Consider the following 7,280-nt stretch of genomic DNA (forward strand, 5'->3'; position numbering starts at 1 on the left):
GCCGTTACGTGACTCGAGCAACGGACTGGTTGCAGACAACGGACTTTCCGTTTGGCAGTTACGTGAGGTGACCAATGGACTTTCTACGAACAAGTGCGAATGATGTTTCCACTCTTTTGCCGTTGCCAATGACAATCTGCTATTTTTATAATACATTAGTATTATTAGAATATATTATTAGTATATCTGAAGTACAGAGCTCCCGTTGGAATTAGGCTTGCTCCTTTGTTTATTACGTACATCACCTCGGTGCAGGGTATTTACATTTATTCAAGTGTTGCGCAAATTGTGGCTTCTAAAAAAACAGAAAAGTGATTTCAATTGAAACAATGCAAGAAATCATCAGAAGGAGTGAAAGTTGACAAAAACTTCCTTGTCGAATAGGGAGAGGTTCAGGAGTTTACCAACACTCATTATCCAAACAGAGGTAAGGCCAACAGGATCTCTACAATGACACCCTTGCCTGTCATTTCCGACAGGTGTTGAAAAAGAGAGAGAAACAAACCATCTTGGACATGTTTTTCAAGAAGCCAGTGGGGAAAAAACAAAGGATAGAACAAGAGGAGTTGACCCTACAAGCTCCAGTAGCCTCTCCTGAATCTGAATCCGATTAAAAAACAATAAAAAAAGACCTGCTGCAATGTGTAAAAAGTCTGTATCTGTATGTGTGAAGAAAGTGTTTCTCCACTTCCTCCTCACAACATCTGACTACTAGGCATAATTGGTGACTGCTCCATTTTCACTTTTTTATGGTACAGTACGGTTATTTTATGCTGCAGAACAAATTATATGTTTTAACATGTATTTCTATGGGGAAAATGCGTTTCGTATAACGGACTTTTCACTTAACGGACGTNCAACATCTGACTACTAGGCATAATTGGTGACTGCTCCATTTTCACTTTTTTATGGTACAGTACGGTTATTTTATGCTGCAGAACAAATTATATGTTTTAACATGTATTTCTATGGGGAAAATGCGTTTCGTATAACGGACTTTTCACTTAACGGACGTGCACCTGGAACGGATTAAGTACGTTATACGAGGCACCACTGTATTTATAAATAATATGTAGCCCAAAAAGTAGCCAATGTGCCAAATGATATTTTTTATGCCAAACTAAAATAAGGATAGTCAAATCTTGCAATGCAGGAAGAAATACTAAATAAAGCTGGAGTTGGGACTCAAAGTGGGGAAAAGTGAGAAATGACAAAAGATAAATAAGTGAGGAAGGTTGGAAAATTAAGGGACAATATTTGCATAGATAGTTGATAGATCCAGGCCAAACTGAAAGGCATAGCCTGAGAAGAAAGGAAGGAAGGAGGTAAGGGGGAGAAAGAAGAAAGGGAAGGCGGAGAAGATGGGGAAGAGAAAGAGGAAGGATGAAGATTACATGTGTGCCATTGACGGGCATCCATTGCTAGACATAAAGACAAAATATACAAAGGGTCCCATGCACAGGAAAAGCACAATAATTGGTGAAAGAGTGTACATTTGCAGGATAATTGGATAAAAATTTTCTTACCAGTAGATAAAGCATTTACGAATTAATGTTAATCAAGGCTCAAATTTTTAGTACCATTCTCAAAGCCAGGAAGTTAGTAACTTCCACAACTAGTTTATTAATTGGGTAATTAGAGCATGATTAATGAATCAATATTTTAAAAACTTACTAGCATTTTAATTTTTTTTTTTGTGTATGTGAGTGAGTAGAACAAGTGTTAATTTCAGCTGTTGCTTAACTTCTGAACGTCAACAACTATGCACTTCAGCTAGTATAAATTTAGCTCCCATACTAGCATGAATAATATTGTAATTAGCATAAATTTAATTTTATGAGATGTTCTTTCATTTCTTTTTATAGACACTTCTAATGACAACCATGAAATTGCTGTGGTGGGCTGAATCAGTGCAATCTCAAGAATGTGCTGTTGAACAAGTTACCATACCAAAGCAGTTATACTGTGAGTTGGTAGAGAAAAATGAACGGCTTCAACAAGAAAATGTTGAATTGCAGTTGAAGCCAGACATTACTAGTGAACTACTTTCAGAAGACAAAATTATGTGCAATACAGATTTAATTTTAGCAGATGATAAGCTGTTAAATTTTTATTCAGGAATAAGTGGTGTTGACATTTTTGAGTAAGTCATTGCTTATTTGAAACGTTTCTGGAAACCAACTTCATCAACCCAGTTGAGTTTATCTGCGCAGTTTTTGTTAGTACTAATGAAGTTGAGATTAGGAACATTGAATGATGACCTTGCCGTATGCTTTCAAATACCATCTTCAATGGTCAGCAAAATCTTTCATGAATGGTTAGAAGTTTTGCATTATAGTTTAAAATTTTTGATTAAGTGGTTTCTGATTTCTTGATTGGAAGACCCAATCAAGAAATCAGAAAGTGCTTGCCTTCTTGCTACAAGCATCCAGACTTTGAAGGAATAAGATATATTATTGACTGTAGTGAAGTTTTTATTGAAAAACCCAGTAATTTGCTGGCCAGGTGCCAGACTTACTCCAACTACAAGAGCAACAATACCATTAAATTTTTGGTTGCCATAGCTCCTAATGGTTCTGTGAGTTTTATATCTAAGGCATGAGGAGGTAGAGTCAGTGACAAGGTTCTTACCAAAGAAAGTGGTCTACTTGATTTACTAGACAGGCGATACAGTATTAGCCGATCAGGGTTTTCAAATAACAGATCTGTTAGCCTCAAAATCTGTTTGCCTTCTGGTTCCATGTAGACAAGAAGTAAAAATCAGTTGGCTGGTGCTGATGTTACCAATTCTCATGCAATGTCAAGAATACGAGTTCACGTTGAACGGGCTATCGGAAGAATAAAAAGATATAGAATACGTGCAACAACAATGCCAATTTCATTGATCAAATGAGAAAATGATGCTAATGTGGCAACAATTGACAAAATATTAACAGTTGTTGCAGCTTTGTGCAATTTAAAACCTCCACTGATTAAATAAATAAAAAAAAAGTTTGATTTTTATTTGTTCATTTATTTATTTGCTGTTGCATGATTCACACTTCCAATTTTCTAGCCAATTTTCTAGCTTTCACTTTCCAATGTTCTAGCCAAATTTACATACTTAATGTGAAAAGCACATTTGCACATATTACACAAAATCACAGTTCCCGATTTCATTCCATTACATAAACAGGTGTTTCTAACTAACAACAATTCTTTTTAACACATTCTGAAAATATTTTTGCTAAATTGTCGTCCATTGGATAAGGCAGTTCTTGCTTGTTGAACATTAATTTTTGCTTATATCTATGCCTGCTTAATTCATCTAAACCTTTATAATATTCGCTGGACATTTTTCGGAACAGAAATGATTGTGACTGATACACATGATGTTTTTCGCATCGACTATTAATACAACTTCCGCGTTCTACTGGAAGTAGAAGGTCCAATCCCGTGACTTGCCTCGGGCTTTGTTTACTTTTACATACGGTCAATAGCTGTTGGGCAAAGTGATATGATCTTTACAGGATTTTTTGAGGAGATTGATAGATGCCATATTCCATTCTCTGGGGAAGTACCCTATCTCCAGGCATTTGTTGAAGAGAATGGAGAAGGTGGTGGGAATAGCCCTGAAGGCATACTTAGCCATCAGACCAGTTGTATGATCTGGGCCCAGGGCCTTCCTGGGATTGATCCGTTCGAATTCTTTGGTAATCTCCTCCATGGTGAAAGGAGGGTCATCAGTGATGTTATTGTCCTGGAGGGAGTTCTCACTAGCTTCCTTGTGGTATGGGGTGTCCAGGTATGGATCGTCTGTGGGGAAGAGGCTGGTGTAGATTGTTCTGAGTGTGCCAGATATGGATTCTGGTTGTCCATTTATGGACTGAAGGGTAGGAGGGAGGTTGGAGGTTCTCACCTTCTTGTCTGCAATGTATTATGCAGCTGACCAGGGTTCTTTGCATCTGAGCAGAACTTCCTCCAAGAGTCAGTCCTAGCCTGGTTAATATCCTGTTTGTATTTCTTGAGTGTCTTGATATAGTCTTAACGAAGGGTTTCCCATCTTGCATAGTCAGTCTCACGCCTGACCTGCCTGGTGGCCCATGTGCCTTTTCTCTTGCGATTTAAGTTCTACCAGGGAGAGTCCTTTTTATATACTCTGATGGTGGTTGAAACCCAATAGGCAGAATGGATCTTGTCTTGGAAAGTCGTGACAATGTTATCAACTTCTGCATGTGTAGTAATATTGATAATTTGGAGAGGAACCCAAATATTTTTCAGGGTATTTTCAAAATTTTCCCAGATCGTCCTATAAGCAATACTGATTTTATGTTGTATTTGAAGTCTGTACAGATCCGTCTGGATGTATCTATGATCACTGGCAGTTTGACGGTCCACTGAGCTGCACTTTAGACCGTGTCTCATGATGCTGTCGTTGGCCAGGCAGATGTCCACCCAACTTTTGACTGCGTCTGAGTGGAAAGTGGGCTGGTGTTGACAGAATGAAGGCCAGCTACAGCCATCATAGCCCTGCCTCTGGGATCTTCGTAGGGGCTGTGCCACATCGGCAATTTGGCATTGAAGTCCCCACAGATAAACATTTTTGCTGTCCAAAGTAGTGGTGGTCTGCCCCAGGAGATGCAGGGCATGCTCCAGTGATTCCAACAGGGAGCAATAGAAGGATATAATATATACAGTAATGTCAGGGAGCTCCACAGCAATAGTGTAGTAGTACTTATTACAGTGGTTCTGAACCAACCTTGCATTGATGTTTTTATTGCATATCACGATCCCAGTCTTGGGAGTAATGGAATTTGGGGAAGTGTGTACGTAAAGATTGCCAAAAAGGGCCACTATGCTCTGCACCAGATAAGGCTCTTGTATACAAAGAATATCAATTCCCTCCTCCACCGAGACATGGAGGGCCTCAGTGCTGGCTGCTTTGGGCCGTTGCAGATTTATGTGAAGAATCTGCAGCTTGCCTGTAAGCTTGCTATCCTTGTGGTCCATAATGGATACATTGTAGTGGAGATTTGTCTAATTTGGTATTTAAGAAGACAGGCACATTGATTTGAGAAAGCATTGTGGGTGGTTATTACTTGTTTTCCTTCAGGAAGGGCTTTATTCATGGCATGGCAATTTGCACATTTTGGTTCCTTGCCTACCCGGTCGCAATTCTTAAAGTGTCTACAGGCACAGTGGCTACATCTCTGATGGTCTGGGCAGGTGTTGAACATATGTCCCAGCCCACAGCACTTGTAACACCTTATGACCGGGATATAATCATCAGCCATGATAGAACACCTGTCTATTGATACTCTCCTCTATTATGATGTTTCTTAGTTTCTGTGTCACAGAGATAATCAGGTGCCTAAACTGGCCCCCCTCTTTGGAATGTAGGGATCTTATTGGCTTTATTGCCTTGTGAAATTCCTCTTTGCAGTAGCTATCTTTTATTAATCTGTTCTGGCTGTGTAAAGAGTCAAGTATTTCCATGCTCTTTGGTATGTTAACCAAGATTATCATTGGTTTTCATTGAACCTTATCCACAACCCTGATACTCTTCACTAAGGAGTCAACCTCTAATTGCCTTCTTCAGCTTATCAGCATCCTGTTCAGTTTGCAGGTCTATGCAAATGTCCCCACTTCTAAGGGGCCTGACTCTCTCCACCTCTAGACCAAGTTCCTTGGGGCAGATTGATTCTTGTAGAGTCGACCAAGTTCCTCAGGGACAGGCTTTGGCTGATCCAGTTGCGTGACTGTTACAATATTTGCATAACAGAATATCTATTTAACCTTTCTCACTACTTTTTATCTTTTGGCCTTTCTTTCCTTTCCCCGAATTTGGGTCTATAATCCTTGGAGCCATAACTTCAGCTTTATTTAGTATTCCTTCCTCATTCATACATTTCCAAGTACTTGAAAATATTTCCTTTCCACTCAAAAATAAAATATGTATAAAGGTTTACGGCTTTGTGAAACTTCTTTTTTGAGTTTATGGCATTCAAATAAATAAATAAGTTTGTCGGTTTTGTTTACACGTTTATTGGGCTGCATGCGGCCCGTGAGCTGGACACCCCTGATCTAGAGAATAAGAATCTTTACATTAATGATAGAAAACTACTGTTAAAATAAAATTTATTTAAGGTACAAGTAGAACATTTCATACAATAGTATTATACTTATCTTCCAGAACACATTCGAATGTGGCTGAAATAGAAATACGGTCGACCCCCCTATAATTACGGTCCCAATAATTATGATTCCTATAAAACTGCGAAAAAATTGTGACGGTATCCGTAAAAAACAGTAAAAACCCCCTATAATTACGTTAAACATCATCGGGCAGCCAAACTACTTTCCCGCCGTCCGTAGCGCCACGCTACGGAGAGATTTCTATNGTCAGACAGAAAATTCTGCCAGGCAGTAGTAAAAAAAGTTAATGTTCAAGGGAAAGTTTAAAAAATTATAAAATTAATCTAAATTGAAAAGTTGAGGTATAAATAGGGGATACGCGCCAAACTCCGTGCACAATATACAGCATATCATATAGTATCTCTCTATATTATAATTTTGTGCCAGGTTCCCTCAGTCTTCCCTGCATATACTGTAACTTGTACCAGCACTCTGTAGTCAACGATTCGACTCAAGTGTTACAAGACAAGAGATTATTAAGGAGGTATTATAATCAGTTTTGTAAACTCTCTCTCTCTTGTATCTCTCATATTATGGGTCAGTATATTGTAAACTCTCTATAGGTTAGATTGGATATTTAGATATTTTATTTGTAAACTCTTTTCCGTCTTTATATTATTAAATTTTGTTGTTCCTTGTTAAGTGTCGTTGACTTAATGCCTAATGGACATCCTATCACTTATCTGCATCTTCCCCACTTGCTAAATTTTAAGCTCTCCTTTTAATAATATGTTAAACGTGTGATAGGGCACGAATTCCATCCCTATCTGGTGTCAAGTCCTGACTGAGACGAAGATCTTATGATTTTCTTGTCTCCAACGTTAAATTAGCCATCCTAAGACTCAGTGAGTAATTTTTACCAAATCATAACCATTAAATCGTTCGATCATTTAACTTTATCAAACCAGATTCTTCAAATTTATTTACTGAAATAATTCTTTTAAATAACGAAAAACATTTAATATTTTAAATCAGTTTGATTTCTTAGATGGCTTCTATGTCAAGAATGCCACAGAAATTGAATGGCATCACATTACCCATTGTAGGTATTTCTGTGGTCATGTGACCACAAACATGTGGCTTGAACTAAGATTTGTTTACAAAAT

The 7,280-nt window shown here is 38.2% G+C and overlaps 1 pseudogene; it reads left to right on the top strand.

Moving 5' to 3' along the window:
- The window catches only part of LOC111636932, a 10,445-nt pseudogene extending 5,452 nt beyond the window's left edge, over positions 1 to 4,993 (top strand).
- The last annotated feature ends 2,287 nt before the right edge of the window (positions 4,994 to 7,280 follow it).

This window comes from Centruroides sculpturatus, unplaced genomic scaffold (genome assembly GCF_000671375.1).
Source record: "Centruroides sculpturatus isolate CEXI.00-Female unplaced genomic scaffold, Cexi_2.0 scaffold152, whole genome shotgun sequence".
Classification (NCBI taxonomy): domain Eukaryota; kingdom Metazoa; phylum Arthropoda; class Arachnida; order Scorpiones; family Buthidae; genus Centruroides; species Centruroides sculpturatus.